Below are 21807 nucleotides of genomic sequence, written 5' to 3' on the forward strand. Positions count from 1 at the left end.
GATTGTTTTTGAATTTAAAACACAATACCGATTACCGGGCCAAGTTGTCAATATCAATATTTGCATTGAAGAGTTTCTTTATGTACTGTGTGGGTATTACTTATACTTATGTAGCCTGACTTTGTTAGTAAGCTGGGTGGGATGTCCATTTTGGGGGAGTCTGGTATATGTTGTGCAGCAGATAAAATATGTGTCATTACCCATTAGGGACGCAACATTAGATTCTCGGGGGGGGGGTAGGAAGTTAGGGGCGGGGAAAGGATTTTGTTTGCCGCCTTTGACGGCAAGGTTTTTTTTATTAGTTCATGCATTTATACACAGTTAGGTGGGGAAAGGTTTTTTTTTGTTTTTTTAGTGTTGGTGGGGAATTTTTTTTTTTTGCTCATGTAGTGGGTGAAGTTTTTTTTTCTCAAAAACTTCCTACCCCCACCCTGATAATCTAATGGTGCGTCCCTTAGGTGTTCTATGAAATGTGCTCGTTCATTTAGGGTTTTTTAGTGGTACCTACAATATATAGGTTGGGTTAGTTGGTAAGCTGGGGTAGGGGTCTATTTTGTGGTGTCTGGTATCGGTATTGCAGCAGACAAAATGTCTGTCATACCCTATTTCGTGTTCTATGAAGTATGTTTGTTCATTTAAGATTTTTTGAGTGGTACCGACAATATCTAGCACGGGCTAGTTGGCAAGCTGGGGGTAGGGGTCCATTTTGGGGTGTCTGCTTTCGGTATTGCAGCAGACAAAATGTGTGTCATACCCTATTCCGTGTTCTATGCATTATGTATGTTCATTTAAGATTATTTTTGAGTGGTATCGACAATATCTAGTCTAGGCTAGTTGACAAGCAGGGGGGCCGGTGGTACTTTTAGGGTGTCTGATACCGGTAGTGCAGGGGACTATGTGTCTGTTATTATCCATTTAGTAATCTATACACTATACTCATTCATTTGGAATTGTTCACACGTGGTACCTTGCCCATCTATGTTTGGCTGATTTTCAGGGGGGCTTGGGGGGGGGTCTGACAGGCCTTTGGCAGAAGTTAAAATGTCTGCCATTTGTGATGTTGATATATGGAGAGCGTTGCGCACACTATAGTGGTGGTTTTGAATGGTACCACGCTCATCTACCATGAACCTCTTTTTCTAGCTAATTGGAGGGCCCCCTGGGGCACACGCAGTGGATGAAACCCGTCAGACACGCCATTCCATTAATTTCAAGTGGCCCCCTACACACGTCTGTGGTCAGATATTGGTACCTCGTTCGTCTACCAAAATGTCTCTCTCCTGACGGCCTATAGACTGGACTTACATCAAACCACTAGGGCTCTGATTAATAGCTAATATGTTGTCTGCCAAGCTCTATGCTAACCCCGTCACCTTACGAAGGACCCCGAAATGTCCAATATGAAGCAGGGGTTGGAAATTACAAATGCTCCAAATTCGTCAACTTATTTTGTGTTTATTGAGTATACCTTCAAGTATAATAAACGACACAAAGACACAAATAACCATACAATTTTCCATAAATACAAGTTATTAAATTGTAAAAAGTGTGGTATGGAATAATACAAATTAGCCGATTTTGGCCACTGGTGCCTCATTTGTGCACCATTCTAGTTTTCGGGAGAGTTACCTATAAGTTCTCCGCGCTTATGCCCGCACAGTGCACAAAAATTCTGAAAGTGTATAATTCGTTCACTTGTTGTGTATAATACGGCTACAGCATGATTCCATTTATTGATCATTTTATAATTAAAAACAAAGACAAAAAGACTAGTTTGCGTCTGACGTCACTGTCAATCAAATTCTCTACGATCCTTGATTGGCTAATAGCGCGTATAAGGAGGGTCGATTCATCTGGCTGGTGCCGATCGGAGAAAAGGAATAGCATTGAATGGCTAAAATTACGTACCGCACATCTGGAGTTTGTATTTTACGTATTATCGTAATCGGTATCTGAGGTTAAATCCTTAACATATTTCAAATTAAGACTTTGAAAAATATACAATGTTATATTTATAACATTGAGTTTAAATCGAGTTGCAAATCAAAGGCATCGCGCACGCGTATACTTGATCCACTTATCGCTACATTAATGTTTTGATATGTTATCTTGTAGACTCACAAGAGCCGTCGTTTGACACCGTTTTTCCTGTGCCTTAAAGTATGTATGCAAACACCTCAAGTCACACTAATATTGTATAGAAAATACATAGCACAGATTTACTTCATATCGGCTTCCTATACCGCGCTTCAGATCATTGTAAACTTAGAATTTCCCCACTACTTGACATTTGCCGTGCATTTCCGCTATATTCAACACTGATATGAAGATTGTGCTATCATTTCAACCACTAGAGGCCACGGGTTTATTCGGTCTTGTAACTAAAAATGATAAACACTAAATACGTATATAGTGGTAATTTTGATTAAAATTTAATCGATGTAATATTTGGTGCGTGAAATACTATTGTCCGAAATTATCTGAAATTACACCCTGATTACACTCTGAAACATTCGTTGAATGTTTGCTACATCAGTCGTAGAATATCACTTTACTACTTGGATTTCATTACACGGTTTAAATTGTTGATATCAAATAGTCGTATTTAACAGAGTTTGGAAAACCACTGTCCAGATAATGAAGATAAAAGTTGCGTGGCAGACTATAACATGTTATGTTACGTTGATAAAAGTCCCTTGACAATGGCATGTACAGTCATGAATACTGATCTTTATGCAAAGGAAGAGGAGTTTGAGTATCTGGAAACGCTCGTTGACAAAAACAAGGATCACTTCTCAGATGTTCAGTATCTGAAAGAGCAAATGCCTGTCCACGCGTAAGTGTAACAAAATTTAAGGGGGTACTACACCCCTGTGGTAAATTTGTAACTATTTTTGTATTTTTCTCAAAAAATAATAACACACTGGTAACAAAAGTTATGTATATTATTGGGGCAAGGAATCCAATTACTACACTGAAATTTCAGTGACTCGAGACAAGCGGTTCGTTATTTATGATAAGAAATGAGGTACATCCTATCGGTACCTTATTTCTTATCATAAATAACGAACCGCTTGTTTTGGGTCACTGAAATTCCAGTGTAGTAATTGGATTCCTTGCCCCAATAATATACATAAATTTTGTTACCACTGTGTTATTAGTTTTTGAGAAATATGCAAAAATAGACACACATTTACCGAGGGGTGTAGTACCCCCTTAAATTGTTTATAAATCGGTTAAAAGTGATCGATAAGTCATTCAAATTGTCATTAGGTATTTTTGAAATGAACAATTTGACAAAGAATAAAGAAAACAGCAGTATTGGCAAGTTGCAGCCCCTATTCAAATACACGTATCTAATTTCTCTACTCACAGATTCGTGTAAAATGTATTCTATTGTCTTTAATACGCGACTTTTAGCTTAACCAATGGCGGGTTATGTTCGTACCTCTACGACAGTAACAAATGTGCCAAAATCTGAATTTTGCACAGTATATATTGCTTCCTACGGGCAACAGGTTTTGCCATTGCGACCATTATTTGATGCTAGTTTTGAAACGATGCGCGTCGATGTGGAATGGAGAGGATCAGAAAGGATCTCTCTTAAAGCGAGAGGAGAGAATGGGTATACGTACAGCAGTGGTGTTGATTTTACTCTGCTCTTTCTCCATGTTATCAGATGTTGCTAACAACTAAGTATGCCTCTATTCAGTATCATTCAATTAATATTTTGGTGCCAAGAAAGGAATCAATTTATATGCAATCTGAGACTTTGCATGGAACTTGGAACATTAGATGTGACAGATCATATTTTTTGTATATTTTACTAACCAAATTTGCGCTCGAGAAAATTCCTATATGGTTTCAAGTACTACTCTTAATTGTTTGGTTGTCGTTCTGTTCACATTAAGGTTTTTTGAAAACTAGATCGATGCGAATTACTGATTTGATTTCTTTTTTCAAAATGTTTGTGCTTCCTCGTTTAGTATGTAGAGGATATATGGAGTGTTTCTACTCTGATCATGTGTTTCAAGATTGGAAAACTAATCATGTAATAGAATACACTGTAATTCGTGGTGATTAATTCTAGAGAAGGTGTATTATTGAATTTAAAGTAAACGCAAGTACATATTTCTTCGTAATATAAAAATATAAATGTATATCTGGCGATAAGCGTCTTTCAATTCAAGCAAAATACAGTCAAAATTATTCCCGCTAATGGTTGGAAAGAAAATTGCATTGTGTTACTTCAAATCGGCCCATCAATATGCAAAGGTGTCCCATATGCTCGGCTGTGTCAACATCAAATAAACCCTATTCAACTTATCCAACCTTATCCAAAACATTGCGACAATCTAATGTGTTTCTATTAGAATGTGTTACTATCGATTGTTACATGCATTGAATACCTTTGAACTATATAACGTAGGGTCCTACTTTCAGTTGACTTGTTATTTCAGGAAGTTTGTATTCAAATATCCCTGAATCAGGAACTCAAATCCAACCTATTTTTCTTGCCATTGCTTGAATTTGTACAATGAAGTGAATCACACGCTTACGGCGCAAACACATCTTTTGCGAATTGACCAATCACGGCAATGTCAAAGTTCGGTCATGTTATCCCACGAAAAGTTTGCTCTGTACCTCTAAGACCGCCCACCAAATAGAAAAAGAAGTGGAGGAAAAAACATATCAGAGGGAGAAAATGCAGGTTAAGTTAGGTTAGCCTGTAATTTGGGCGATTACAATTGGTTTTGTTGCAGTCTGCTCAAAGAATATAGATGAATATAATATATGCGATCAAGCAAAATCAGTTGTTTTTTCAGGAAATATCAGGAAATCAGGAAATATCAATTTTAAAGTTTTTTATAGGCTATTAAAGAGCATTTACAGAGCTGGATTTTGAGGAAATTCCATTGGAATTGATTAACTAGTTCCAAAGATATGAGCAATTAAAGAGTTTCCAAAACAAGAGGAAATAAAAGAGTTCCGATTGATTTTGCTTGATCGCATCACATATAGTTTATCTTGTGAGATTTCTAAAAGGATTCTCGTAATGCTAAAAATTAAAAATAAATCACATATATTGATGAAATACTGATAAAGATAAGACTTCGGTCTAACCATTGTTGCCAGACTGCGCTTTTTGTTTATTCAATGGGATACAACACATGAGTACCTATGTACCTTTATTTATTGGGTTGTGTGCCGGTCGGGATTTGTGTTTATTCGTTGTCATGTTTAATTGTAACACTTTGGGTTGGTAAACTGTTCATTCTTTCTTATTAAATATATTCAGTTTCCTCTTGTAGCGAGCAATCGTTCCCCATTGTGTTTATTTGTTCTTGTGCAGGATGCGCATCCCCATTACCTACTTTACTTTATTCATTTATTATTTATTTATGTATTTATTTATTATTCATATATTTATTGATTTATTGATTTATTGATTGATTGATTGATTGATTGATTGATTGATTGATTGATTGATTGATTGATTGATTGATTTAATTATTTATTTATTTCAATTGCTGTTTTATTATTTTAAACACATTGCTTTACTTTGTGTGGTTATCATTGGTTATTATCCATGCTTTGAGGCAAAAACTTTATGTCACTTTTTTAGGCAATGGATGAATATTTATAACAAGCATGAAATCTCAAATATCCTAACAAAATATAATTCGTCATGGCACAGATTTTAAGTTCTGGTTTTGCTTACTTTCCTCTTTCTTTAATAAGCGATTATCTTACTTTGAAGCTGTATCTAGCATACTCACACATGTATGATTATAAGAAAGTGCTATATATTACAAGCACCTGCAATGTGTTTTTGTCAAAAGCAATCTGTAACACGAATACTTTGTATTGATGACACGATTGTAACCTCATCTTTTACGGACTTTTTAAGAGTTTATGAGTTTTGTTCAAGCCAAACCGTGTGCAAATTATATTTCATATAATTACAGATAGATGTTTGATGATATTTCATGGTAAAAGGCATAGCAAAACAATATCCAGTTTCATTGTATATTGTATGTGAAAGTTAATATTGTATTTGTGTGTGATTCCACAAACTGGGCCAGTGCGCTCAAACGTCACGTTTAAATAATCGTTTCAAAGGGGAAGATTATTGAGACATCTGTCAAAAGCATGTGTTTAATTCAATAAATGGATACACAAATATCTGTAAAGCAGGAAAACCACCTTTAGGCTTCTAAATTTGATAGAATAAAAGGTCGCTTTGATGTTGTGGAATGTGCTTTGAATTCTAACAACCAAATCTCTATGTTGATGTTAGAACATTTTATTCATTCTTCCCATGATGCTTTGCATAAAACTGCAGTGTAGATCCACTTTTTGGTAAATCCCATAACATGTGTAGGTAGACCTCTGTTATCGTCACGCCGCACAGTGGGCCAGAATCGCCTCAAAGTGTGCCAAAATTATAAACAGACATTCAAACGCATAAAAACACGGTAAAATGACTACATAAGGGGTTTTTGAGGCTGCAGAATTCAATGGAGGCATTTTCAAAAATGTATGACGTCATCAAAATGCTGAACGGTGATTGGTCGATTATTTTTACAACAGTATTTCAAATGACATATGTAAAAATTTTAATTGAAAAAGCAAAATAGGGGTTCCAAGGGGTGCGAAATTCAGTGATGACATTTTGGAAAGCGTATGACGTCATTAATATGCTGATATGTGATTGGTCAATTATTCCTCCCACAGTTATTCAAATGCCTGTGTAATAATTATTATAAAACGTTCAAATCGGGGTTTTAAGGACTGTGGAATCCAATAGAGCCATTTTCCAAGGCATATGACGTCATTAAAATACCAAACCGTGATTGGCTAATTACTCTTACAACAGTAATTCAAATGTCCGATTGGAAAAGTATTAGCAAATAGCATATTCAAGGTTATACGGACTGCAAAATTCACTGACGGCATTTTCTAATACGTATGACATCAATAAAATGCGGACATTTTATTTGTCTAATATAAGCAAGCAAACAAACAACCAACCAGACTCGATGTTGGGGGTGGTTTCTCTTCAAAATGTGTACGTGATTCTTCCTATCGGACTCCAAAACGTCGCCATTATCTTAAACGTAATTTTGGCCTTAATTTTCAACCCATCACTATATACCAATTTCCTTGAAAAAGCAACCAATTTTGCCCAAATTGGGTACTTTTACCAACATGTTTCTAGAAATACACAATGTAGGCCTACTGGGCGCTTTCGTCTGTGGTGAAAACCCACCCATCGCTTTACAAAAATGGCGAAAAGCACCCCAAAAGGCAAGTCATATACGTATACCATGGCAATGGGAGACCCCACCCCGGATGTTAAAACGTATTAATTTAATTCACGAATTTAATATTTAATTAACGAATCTAATATAATATATAATTCGCCGAATATTAAATTCGTAGATTTAATATTTAATTTATTTAATATTAAATTCACAGATATAACATTGAATTCGCAGATTTGAAATTTAATTCGCGAAATTTATATTAAATTCGCGGATTTTATATTTAATTCGCAGATTTGATATTTAATTTACAAATGTAATATTTAATTCTTGAATTTAATATTAAAGTCGCAGATTTGATATTAAATCTGCGAATTATATATTTCATCTGCAATTTTAATATTTGCGAATTTAATATTCAATTTGCGAATTAAATATTCAATTAGCGAATTAAATATTAAATCTGCGAATTAAATATTAAATTCAAGAATTAAATATGAAAATTTCGAATTAAATATAACATTTGCAAAATAAATTTTAAATCTGCCAATTTAATATTAAATCTGTGAATTAATTAATTATAAATTTAAAATTCGCAAATTTGATATTTAATTCGCAGATTTAATATTAAATCGGTGAATTCAATGTTAAATTATAGGCCTACTATTGTATTTAAAAGTTTGTTAAACTTTATCCATCTCTATACGGAGGTTGTACGGAGATTTGTCTCCCATCAAGCTATTAATAGAACACTGTGCATCTCCAGATGTTTGTACACGCTGCAGCGCGGTACATCTCTTTTCACCTGAATTTACGCTTTTGTGGCCAGTTTTACTGGCACAGGGCCTCATAAAACTGACTCCACTGCAGAAGACTGCAAAACGCTGCAACTGAATTTGGTACCACCACAAAGATGAAACTTTTCTGAATGTGCCTGTATAAGTTTTAAGGCGGGAATCGACAGGAATCTAATCTTTCGAGATCAAATTTGTTAAAATGTTATATTTCCTTAGTTTCGAGGACGTTTAAGCCAAAATATTTAATTCCCTGAAGGTTTTCACATTCTTCATATCCTATTGTTATATTCTACCAATAGTTTCTCAAATAGCTGTGAAAGCACAAACGAATCAGAAATGTCAAAACAAAATTATAGAATTTTACCCCCAAATCATGATTTTTCTAATAAGAAGCAGATTGTGGCGATTTCGCGTGTTTATTATAAAAAATACCACCTTTAAGAACAAACCAGTGGTGAAATATTTTCAGAAAATATTCTTAGGTTCATTATCTTTCCAAATCACATAAAAAAATTTCGAACATTGAAAGTCACTAAAGTAGGGTTTTGGCACACTTTGACTTTGACCTGGCCCACTGTGCGCCGATGCGCACATCGTTACTGCGAACTTTACGGCTTTCAGATGCGCAGTAAAGATGATGCTAAATGATGTGCACATTGGCGTGATGTCAAATTAGGACATATCAGGTCTACCCGCAAAGGCTTATGGGATTTACCGAAAAGGTGAATCTCAAAAAGACAGTGGTGTTCACGAGTCAGAAAGAATTACCTCAAACCTCATAGTCAAAATAAGTGTCTCGATTTAGCCAAATTAAAGGTTGTAAATGAGTAATAACGAAACGCATGATGGGAAGGCATACATCTAGTCTGTGATTTGTGAGCATTCACGTTACAACGCCCCTTTTAAATAAAATGTACACTTGAAAGTGCCATTTGCTGATTATCTTATAAAAACATAAAAAAGACGGCTTTTCGCGCCCTTTTGCAGTCATCTACATTTTACGCCACATGTCACAGCCAATTAACGTTTACTGAATGTTCTCAGTGAAGTCTAATGTTTCGCTTTTATTTACCATCATCAATTGAAATGTACATTTTCCTTGGTGAGCTTACCCTTGAGCTCCAAATTTAAATGGGGTTGACTTTCATTCTCTTTCTATTCCCTTTCAAAGTTCTGTAGAACTTAACCATTTAGTATAACGTTTTCTAACATAAGCACCTTCTCGTATATTATAACTGATGAAATACCCTCCGAGCATATTTTAAAAACAATGCTTTCATACCCATCTTTGCACATAAGGTGTATTAAAATAGAGAAGATGTGAATTTCTTTGAGGTAAAATAAAAGATGCCACGGTACGTGACAAAATGTGAGCATTGAGGAATGACAGTTTATTTGCTCGAAATGTCGGTTGTATTTGTAACTTTTGCCTACTATATCCCTGTGGTGTTGGATTTTTACTAGTGCATTGGTTTTATCTTTTTTGTCTTTATCTTGTTCCTCAAGTTGGTAAACCTGGCTCAAATCTTTCTAGAGGTTATACCCCAATGTGAACAAAATTCAAAGTGTTTCAACCTGACCTATTTGAAAGGGGAAATACATTTTTGATGAGTAAATTGATGAGTAAAAAATACGATCTGTCACATTTAATGACCTACAATGTTCTACGATGAATACAGATTAAGTCATTTCTGCGTACAAAAATAAATTGATCTTATGATACTGAATTATGTATACCTACAACCTGTGCGGAAATTCGTTGCCACACCTGCACGTTCTGGTGTTTAAAGCACGCAATCGGAGCCAAATATGTGATAGTTCCGTATACTTTGCAAATGTACATTCAGCTTACACTCGCCCCTTCCACACCACCCATTTGTCAATGTTGGGAGACTGTAATGTAGAAATGATGACGATTTTGTCCAAATCAACATTGCAATAGGGGAGCGGGGCAGGATGTTGGCCAATTAACGCTCAGGTGTGGCAACATTTTTCGCCAAGGTTGTAGGTAATTGGATGAGAACATGGGAGATAGCAAAGTAAAATAATTACTATTTCTGTATGTACCTATTCTCTTCTCCCCCGATCTTACATGCAAAGGTGGCAATGGCATAAAATGTTGTTTGTATGAAGCAAAATACTAATCTTTACTCTTTCAGATACTTACCATCTGGGTAGTATTCATTGGTTAAATAGATCGCCGTTAAATTTAAGTTGGGATATTGCTTGTGATGTTTATGAGCGATTCCAGTAACTTAAACTCCTCTTGCATGTTTTGCCGAAGAGTTAAAATCAGCATTTCCTTTGAATTTTCCTCCTTATTATGTTATTGTCTGTCATGCAACCTTTATCTATATCTCGATAATGGTTATCCAAGATCTATTACATGCAACTTGTCCATGCCAACATCTTGAATCGTGTAATGAAAACCCTATACTAGTAAGGTGATGTACCTAAGATTAATATATGTAGCAAACATCCAACGAATGTTCAGAGTGCCCATATCGAATTATCTCATCGGTCACAGCCCTGTCGTTATATCATGACATACAATCCTACAGGTAATCAGGTATTGGACAATTGATGTCTGTACTCGGAGCGCCGTGGATACTTACCTTACAAACAGAGTGTAATTTCAGATAAATGGCAATTGAAATCACCTATTTATATTGTTAACAAAGTGTCGATAGCTAGATATATGCGGTCAACAATCCCTAGCTGGCAGGTGGACGTCACAGCCTTTGAAATTACACCTTCCCATCATGCATCATTTCAGAGTCTTAATACTACAATCAAAGACAAAATTATTAAAAAGACTAATCTTGCGTCCGACGTCGGGGCAAAGGCGCGGCGTGAGTGGTTGCTGACCTGCTGACCTGTCTGGTTGACATCATACACAAACCTTCTTTTTTTTTTTTTTTAATTCTGTCTTGAATTATAGAACATAAACTGTAATTTTGCTAATTAATACAATTATTTTGACAATAAGAGATAAAACTTCCAAAATGTATAGTAGTTTCCAACCCTGTTGATGTTCTATGAGCGATGATCACCACACACAGCAAAGAATACACTCTAATGTTGTACTACTTTTTGTATATTTTTGGAACAGAATCCTCACTTATTTTTTATCCGTAACTATTCCTTTTGATGAGATATACTGCTCATTTTGATTAGGTATGTTATCACTTTGAACCGACAATATTATCAAAATGAGTAGTAGTCCGTTTTATTTTTACAAGAAACTATTAAAATTTACAAGATCTCCAACTCATTGTTTGAGAAGACTCCCCTGTGACAAGCAAACTATTCAGTTGTCATTTTTGGTTATTTTTGATAAGATCCTATTCATTTTGACAAGAACCTATTTATTTAAAATGAGTAGATCCTTTCAAGAGTGTAGCATGATCCATGTGTGATTTAGCACAATTATGGGAAGACTTTATTTTCTGCCGTGGATGAATATCGCATGCAAAAAAGAGAGACAAACAACACTGCAACAAATGTCGCACAACACTTTAAAAGCACTTCAACGTTATTCCATATAAAGCCACTCATTTCAGGATTAAAGCATGGAATATAAGATATCAAGTGAACGATTTCAACGGTAAAAGTTCAAGTGATAAATAAATAAATAAACTCCCCAGGTTTCTGGAGAAACGAGAACGAATAAATAAATGAAGTAATAAAATGTAATGGTGGTAGAATGACATGAGGTTGTTATGATAAAGATTATTCGTTAAATTAAACATATACATACGAGTAAATTGTATCACTTACTAAGTCAATTTTACACAATGCTGTTTGATGCCGCCAATGTCATTATGTTAATAATTTATTTATATATCTATTGGTCAGAATAATAATGTGTTTCAAACTCGGATATATGTGTAAAACTATTCTAATAACAAATATCCGAAACCCGAGCATGACACTCCTCACGACGCACAAGAGCATCAGTCTGCAAGGGCACTGGAACAAACGAATAAAAATTATACATTTTGGACCATTCAAACTTTATAGTAAACACGGTCTACTTCCCTTTTCCATGGGTATTTGTATTTAACCATGTATACCACTATTTTACCCATTTACTTATAATTACTGATGGTCTTCCCATATACTTCCAAATACTTGGAATCAAAATTTAAATTAATTGGAGGTGTTTCGTTTGTATTTGATTGCAATTCGTGCCATAGAAGATTAAACGTTAACATCATTTTTTCACTTCAGATCTCGTGAAATATAGTCGCACGTCCAAAATGAGTATCTCTCTCCCCAGTTCATGTTTGGAAAGAAAAGACATGACTATACCATTTCCAGAGAGAGGCCGAGGTGTCGTTATTGCAAGAAGTGTTTATTCTATAAGATACGGAGTCACTGACATTTGTGTTAAATACAACGGAAATATAGCTTAAGTCAAGAGTGAACTAAATACTTCTACAACAAAGCTTTCAACCCGCAATGCAGGAAGTCTTGAGGACTCTTGCTTTCCGCTAAGGATATCAAACCGAGGTATTGAACAGTCTACTTTATAATAGCGCTATTTGGTCTATACATTTGACTGTATTTAGAAGGCTTTATACTAACTCGAGGCGTACTTTTGATTTCCTGTGATAAGGTAGGGAATGATATGACTACAATAGGGCATTTTTGTTATTCCTTGGCTTTCTAAACTTCTTTCTGTGAGTTTTATTCAGTAAATATTAACATTTTTGGAAAAGGGAACAGTGGTATTTTTAAAAGTAAAAAAATAAAGAAACAAAAAAAAACCTGATAAGTTGGTTTGAATATTGATTTTGTTTTCTAAAAGGTTATCTACCAAAGTTAAGCTGTAATGAATGTTTGATAACTTATGTAACCGCTGTGACATTTTGTTCATCCAAATGATATTTATAAAGTGGGCAATTCAATGCTTGTTTTGGCGTTATTTCTGCAAACGCAGATTGCTCTTTTTTTTATCTTTGTTATGTTTTGTACGATCCATTTCCATTGATCATCAGACGACGATCGTTAATGATGACGTCATGGTGTGATTACCATAAATCTCCTCGGAAAATAGAATAGTATAATTTGTTGTCATTACAGTTTTTTCATCGTTTGAGGTATTGGTAAAAGAAAGAAAGAAAGAAAGGCATACTAAAGACAAACATGACGAAATATGTGTCCGTCCAATGCATAATGTGCATGAAGGTTGTATTTACATGTAGCTCAAGTTGGTGCTACATTTTTCTTATTTTGCTAGTGCCAGTCAAACACCTTTTAAACCAATCATTAATCATTAATCATTAATCATTAATCATTAATCATTAATCCTATTGTTGAAGATGATAATAAGCTTGTACTTATGTACTGAATTCGAAAATACCTCTAGTCTTTGTTCAAGTGGGTTAACCAACAATTAACAATGATATGACATTCCTGAACCTCGTTGACTTGAGGATGATTTTAAGTGACCGCCAAATATGACCATTCTGGTATTTAATACAAGTAATGAGGAAAAAGAGAAATAATGTAGCACCGAAATAACGTAACCTTTTTCTGCAGGAGCACATTTGAACAAACCATAACTCCGCTTCTGAAATTAAGTGACTAGGGGCCGACTTTAGGAGCGTTTCATGGTGGACGGTCACATACATGGATTATGTGTTCAAGTGTCTTTGTTGTTCTCCACCTGACAATATCTCATTCTCAAAAGTCGTTCACATTAGCACATTTAAAACATTGCCTCGCAGAAACTATGATGCCATTATTGTCACTTGTCATTTCAAACACATCAAAACGCGGGTAACTTTATCTTCGTATAAAGATTAAGAACCGGTTTAATACCACAGTCATATAATATCTTAAAGACCATGCACTTGCACTATCGGTGTCTTATATAGTACCTCACATTTATAAAACGTTATTCTAAATTATTTCCTTTTTGCCTACCTTTAGCTTTGCAAGCGTCTATGTGTTTTAACGCGGCTATAAGACATCTATGTTTCATTTATCTTCCCTCAAATTTAATAATTGAATTTAGGAACCACTGATTTCCAGGCAAGTTCATAATTACTTCAATCCACCTGACATAGCTATAGACTTTTCGTTAGCTATAGACCATTTCAAATCAAGATCGGAGACCTTTATTTAATAAGCTAGGGGGTCAAATTGTACCCAAACTGGCAGACAAGAAATGTAATTAATTACGACACCCTTTTGCGCGAAAATACAGCTCATTAAGCCAATGAGAACATGGGGTCATCGGGAGAAATATTTTTCTAGCATATTGAGCTAACACCTCAGCTACTTAGTTTTTCAGAATAAGATACTTATGAAAAGAAATTGACATATGTCCGTCATTTTTTGTCAGTTAAATTTTTTTGCAGAACGTTTTGTTTATGTGCATCATCTCTTCCACAGTCAGTCTCTTACACAACACAACCACCACACGCTTGATTACATGTTGAGTATCCTTGGCAAAAGTACCTCTCTCGTCCCTAAATTGACCGTCGAATACTCTTCGTAGTTATGATGCCTGTTACACACTGGAACTTCGCACTGTACAAGATGCTGAAGAGGTACTTTTATGCGCGCGCGATAGGGGAAATTATATCATGCTTCGGGTTTTATCGCAATTACTCAGTATGAAAAGGTCTATACTGGCATTAAGTTGTGGAACAATGTTGACTATAGCAGCTTAGAAATTTTTTTGTCTTAGTTGTTCTCCGCCTGATAATATCTCAAAAGTCGTTCATATTAGCACATTTAAAACATTGCCTCACGCAAACTATGAAGCCATTATCAATGCCACTATAAACTTTAGCATTTCAAGCACATCAATTCGGGGAGGTACCCGGTAACTTTATCTTCGTGTAAAGATTTAATAATCCTCAATTTAATTAACAGTATATTTCTAAAGACCTTGCATTTGCCATTCCTGGGTCTCAAGTAATACTTCTCGTTTGTAAAACGATATTTTAAGTCATTTCCTTTTTCTCTATATTTAGCTTCGCCAACGTCTCCGTATTTAAAACGCGGCTTCAAAATGTGAACGTTTCATCAATCGTTCTACAAACTTAATGATTGATCTAGAAACCACAGACACATTTCCAGGACAGTTCATATTTAGTTCGACCCACACGGCAATTCTTTCAAAAAGCGGATTACATATTTCTCGGGAATATTGCAAAGTGGAATGTTTGTACATATTTTGGTATCAGCGGATAGAGGAGACCTATCATTATACATTAGTAATATTTTTATGACGTTTAATACATAATTTAGGGGGCTTTGCCTGTGAAGGCGTAATATGTTTTTCTTTATATCTATGGTCGGAACATTAGAAATATCCATATGGGTGTAGCAGAATGCTGAGTAGCAATTTGTCTATTTCGTAAATTCTCTTCTCTGGAATTAAAAAGCAAAGGATGGCAATGTAGATTTGTTTTGTGTTATTTGAGTCAAAATAAATGGCAAGACTCTTTTCTAATGGTATCAAGGCTTAGGAGAGCATTACTAAACTGCAAATGTCGTGTACACTGCGGGTACAGATGAATTGATATAATCTGAGGAGAGAGTGAAGAACTACCTCCAAATTACGCAGTATCTACATGTAGATGTTCATTCAAAAATGTTTGTTTTGCATGAGAGCCAAATGTTGACTCTATGCACTAATTCCAAACCTAAGTTATTCCTCGGTGAAATCCCTTGTTTGTTAAGTCTTAACCTAATTTCAAGAGATGGCAAGTCACAGACTCAGTTGCTCATTTTGTTGTTGTTAGGATTTTACTTTATATAGGTCAACCTTACACCATGGAATCCGCAAAGGGAATCACGGGAATAAATCGGCTTTTATCGAAATACATTTGACAAGGGAATTACTTCCAGACTGTCCAATAAACCTGCCAGACGGAAACTTTTCATTGATATTCAAAGGTGAGAATGTATACATTGTATGGATATCAGATGTGCTATACGCCTCCAAAAGTATAATCCAAGATACACCCGGATGTTCAATATAGAATCAAACTCTCTGTTCATGTAACTTATCTACGTTCAAAAAGTCATTCCATGCGATACTTGCAAGGGATTTCAATCTTCATTTAAAGTACTAGTAAAATAAATTATGAGGAAGAAATAATAATTAACCAATATTATCTCATTATTGCAAATCAAGCTACTCTGGTTTTGCAATTCTAGATCACACTAAGTCTATCAAAGGTGGTATAGGAGATACCAAGATTGACAAAACAACAGCACAGTTGGTGGTATTAAAATGGCTATGGCGGGTATAATTACGTTAAAATTGTCATATTTATCTTCTATTTGAAATAACCAATTGTTGTTTTTTGTGAAGGTTAAAGCAACACGGCATCATTCTATCCAGGATGTTCAAGATGTTAAAATGGTGGATCATTCAATTCACCCGTTTAAACATACCTACATAATTTCAGGTTTTCGGCTCACTACATATCACTCACTATCCAAAACATAATTAAACAAGAAACCAAATAAGCACAAATTCCAACCGGCACACAACCTTACAGAAATGTGCCGCCGCCGGTTTCGGCCCCACGACATTCAGATCACTACACTAAATTAAAGTGTTCAAATGATTTTTAACCAATCCAATATGAGGAACATTTGCAAGAGGACCACGCTCTCAAATATGTTATGCTATACATATATTTTATCAATATTTATTTTCTTTTAGCCAAAAAAATGATCACGTTTTATTATGTTATGGTGAATATTTACGAATCAATTATTTCATTCAATAAAATTAAATATCCACAAGTCCATATATTTTCAATTGGATATACCATCTTCATTCTTTTCATATCAATTTTATCAACAAGGGCAATGGTTCAGAATAGAAATTACCCGTAAGTTGTTTGGCATAAAACAACTGCAGTCTGCCTTGGTTTTGTTTTGCTCAACTTCAAAATTGAATTCGTATTGACAGCTTTTATTGCATTTTGATTAACCCTCCTTGAAGACATGGTTTGTTTTCTTAAAAGGTAACTCGCGTCAATGCGATGTTGTGATTTCACTCTTGAACACAGATGATATGAGATTGGGCTGTGGACAAATTGATTATGTACCCTCTTCCTCATCTTATAACCATCGATATACGCATCAGGCTACTGACTCCTTTCAATAGCGGTACATGATTGATATTTATGTCAATGAACTGAAATGTTCTTTCCAAAGTAACAAGAAACAACCTAGCTTATTCGTCTGATTTAAGTGGCTAATTTAACGGTGCAGACGACGAGAGACTAAGCACGTGAATAAAAATACATTTTGTACGATTGTCATCAGAGGACTGATAATAAGTTATTTTCAAAATAACAACAATGTTCGGTATTCTTTTCAACTGGACTTAAATATGAAAAGTGTTATATGGAATATTCTAATTGCAAATATCTTACCTGTTAAAACAACACATTTGTCTATACACAAACCATCGACAATATATTCGTGACCTTCATTCTGCTATTTGAACTTTATACAATATAAACATCTTTAAGTAAAAGGCAAGTATGAATTCCATACTACTTCAGTGCCACTCAGATTGAGCAAATGGTATATAGTAATTCCAAATTTATCAGTGTGTTCAAATTCAAATTCACGATGCCTAGTGGAAAATACATGTATAATAAAAGTGGGTATTGCTATAAATTTATTCATAAAAGAAAAACGGTCAATGCCTATCATTTCCTTTTTTTAGACAAGGGCACTACTACTACTCTATATTTCAATTCTATAACGTTCTTTTAAACTAAAATGTTCAACCTTATCCAAAAACAAGATGGCTTCTCTACCCTTTTGATAGATTGGTTTGTTTACATTTAAAACTATCTTATGAGAGCTGAGAATTACCTCCAATGTAATCACAATAACAAAGACAGTCACGATCATTATGAATTGGGAGATATCCAGAAGAAAGTAAATCGGAAACGGTTGTTTGATGTGATCATTTTTAATGTTTCTAACAAAACATTACATTACTTTCTATCACAGCAGCTATCACAATAATATGCACATAGTTATATTGTTTAGCTATTTTCAACTTTGATTTTCCTCTCTTTATATAGTTTTCATCTTTTCTATCCTTTTGTGCTAATTTTTATTCTATAAACTGTATATTTATGTGCAAATTGAGGGCGTTATTTACATAGTTTTATTTTAAACTTAATTTAGCCCAATAATATGAGTTCCTTTAATTTCATGATAAAAAGTAGTTTGAAAATTTCATTGTTATATGTTACTCATTTTAAGATGTTTTAATGTCATTATACAAGTGTTTACCACTTGTAAAGATGTAAACAAAGTTTTAAGACAAATAGCGCCATCAGTGTTCAACTTTGCTTGAAAATGAATACAGTTTTATATTATAAGCACAGACTTCCTCTTTACATGTGCTTCATAGATTAAAGTTAAGCTTTTGACTGTGTTAGCCATCCTCAGATGCCGGAAACTATGAAGAAGATGGGTTTCCCAAGTCATTCTGTGGACCTGATCAACTGGTTGTATAAAGACCACGAATTTGTAGTCATAACAAGTAGTGAGGACACGGATTAGTTAAAGATTGGAAGAGGCTTACGGCAGGGCTGTGTATTATCACCAAAGCTATTTAACATTGTGAGAACAGCTTTGGAGGGGTTAGAAGGTGGGGTGAAGTTTGGCGATACAAGGATTAATAACCTGAGGTACGCTGATAATAATACACTCTTATTTCATTTGTAGCAGCAGAGTAGAGATAGTTGATCTTTTGAAGCGCATTAACGCACCAAAGAGGCCAGTGAAGAAAAAAAAGACCAAAATAATGGTTGTAGACAGGGATCAAACAGTGATGAGTTTGTGATAGATGGACAGCAAGATTGAGGAGGTGAAGCAACTTGAATACCTGGGTTCAATGATTAACAACATACGTGATAGTATAACTGAAATTAAGAGAAGACTGGCTATTGCAAGGACAACCGTGCAAATCATGTCAAGCATATGAAAAAGCTGAAGCTTATCCATTGACCTCAAGGTACGCCTACTTCGTGCAACTGTGTTTTCCATTGCTACTTACGGATGTGAGTCTTGGGCTATGACCAAGAATGACCAAGAAAAGAGTTGTTTCTTTTGAGATATGGTGTTACAGGAGGCTTAAGTAGTCCTTTTTGCTCATCCAATTCCAATGGTTTGATTGATATTCGGATCATCTTCCCGCGCCGTTCGTGTAAACGCATTTATATTGACCGCGAATGTTGTATAATCGCGGTGTATTGACAGCATACCGTATGTTTAAAGAAGGCGGCGCATCGATCAATAGTTAACAGATTAACCGAATTCGTATGGCTCGGAATCAACTTTTCAGCAGTTCTGAAGTTTTGAAGTGATAAAAGCTAGTATATAGTTGATGTAGATGGACTGACATCGCTTCCGAACTTAAAGATGCGGGTTTTGTGTATGCATAAATTCATCTATATCTTACAAAGCAGCTTGCCAAAGCATATTTGTACGGTTTGCAGTTAGTTGCTGTCGCAATAGTATTTAGATTGCATCAATTGCATTAACAATGGTGTAACCTTGTAATCCTCAAGCTACTATTTTGTGACGGTTGATTGCGTTTACTATGCGCAATTCAATTACTTAAGCGCGCTTCAGACTCCGAGTATTGTACGTACAATATTGTATGTACAATATGTACGTTATTTAATCTATTGCCATTCAATTTCCAGTAATGTTTAAGTTCTAACGAATGTATGATGACAAAAAATCGATAATATGTTACATACAATACCTAGCAGAAATATATTATCGATTTTACGTCATCAAACATTCGTTAGAACTTAAACAGTACTGGAAATATAATGGCAATAGATTAAATAACGTACATATTGTACATACACTATTGTACGTACAATAAAAAGTCTGTATACTGCTTTAATGTCACTTGGTTTATTCATTGTCTGATGGACGTCACAAATAGTATGACGGACAGCAAATTAGCCTGTTTCTAGTTGTTTGTCTCAATAAAGACATGCATCCCTCCTTTAACACGTTATAATACACAGCAATCTAAGAAAATGAAGAAAAAAAGAAAAGAAAAAAGAATAAGCACATAGTGTTAAAAAGAATGTCATGTTAATGCATCCCATGTCTATTACGAGATATTAGCACAAGATGGCTCTACCTACAATAGCTGCCAAGTGTAATATAAAATGCAGAAATTTACAAATCCCTAGAGGGCAGCTATTGCAATTAGGACGTTCTTGCACTAACCCCTCCATAACAAATGACAAGAAAACTAAATCGGCTCCTACATCCCACAAAGTGGCGGAAACTCGTGTGGCAGTACCTGGCAAACGCGTTTCGCTTGCAGCACGTACCGAACTGCCAGAAAAAAAGCCATCTTACAGGTCTTTGAATTCTGAACCAAAGTAATTCAACTACCTGAATACTGCTTTAGCATGCAGCATTTAACCATTGGAAAATACTGAAAGTATCATTTCAAAATTGATTTGAAATCATGATGACAAAATCCACACGAGTATAAGGCTTGGTATAGTTTGCTGGAGAAAGATATTTCCAATTAACTACCAAGCAAGGAAAACGTTGTAATTATGTGTTGTACAATAAAGCGTCCGATATAAAATGCGCTGTTTCTATTTTGAATGTTTCGTGTCTGTTTTATGAAGTAAATATGAAAGCGGTACTTAATAGGGCAAACCTCTCTAACATGAGGGTATTTGCCGGAAGGAGTTGAGTGCAAAAACGTGTTTCGAGCCGACTGGAAAATAAAATAGCTGTTCGCGATGTACTTGCAGACAAATTCCAGAGATTCTTATTTGATTTACGACAGAGCCTAGTAGTATAAAATACTTGGTACATATAAGTATTGGGAATGGTGAAAAGTCAAGTGGGAAACGTGGTGTCTTTGTTACTTATTTTAGCCAAGAATATTTAGATTATGTACACAACTTTATTTCCAAACTCGAAAATACGAAAAATCATTTTGATTCTGGATGTTAACGACATAGGGAAATAATAGGATCAGATACGGATCTGTAATATTCTGGAGTCAAATACCTCCAGGCTGTAGGTAGAAAATGCATTTTATACTACGGTTTAAATAAGCCGAGGTTCTTTAAGTATTTGGTTTGCATGTTGACTTTACCGCTTTCTTTCAAAACTGGGACGAGTAATGCCCTGATGGTTTTGTTTCTTTTCCCGTTTAACAAGATTTGAAACATATTCTGTTTGTGGGGTAGGAAGGGAGCTTGTCACTTCAAAGTGCGTATCGCAATACTCGATCACTATAGCATAACTGTGCAAGTAAAGTTGATTTACATAAGGCGAGGAAAAACAACTACTTCGGCGAACGGAGCTTTGAAGTATATGGTATAAAACAACCCCAAAACGCAAATTCTGCGTCGGCTTGGCCCGTATCACTGTTAAGTCATTTATCGTTGGTATTTATCATGAAAATAAAGGTTAAGAATGGACCTATCCATCTAAAGTGTATTAAGTGTAAATGCAGATTAAAAAAGATAGGCAATTAAATATTAAAATGTAAATCCATAATTTTACAGTCATATTTTATTTTGAATGCGAGTTTTAAAATGATCGGTGATGAGATACGGCAAGGAGCAAAGTTTTCCTAATCGCGTGAAATTACCAAGATTTACCACGGATATCGTTCAGCATACACTTATAATACAAGCAATAATAACATCGTGATGATCATTATTTGAAACCAA

Source organism: Amphiura filiformis, chromosome 15, assembly GCF_039555335.1.
Source record: "Amphiura filiformis chromosome 15, Afil_fr2py, whole genome shotgun sequence".
Lineage (NCBI taxonomy): Eukaryota > Metazoa > Echinodermata > Ophiuroidea > Amphilepidida > Amphiuridae > Amphiura > Amphiura filiformis.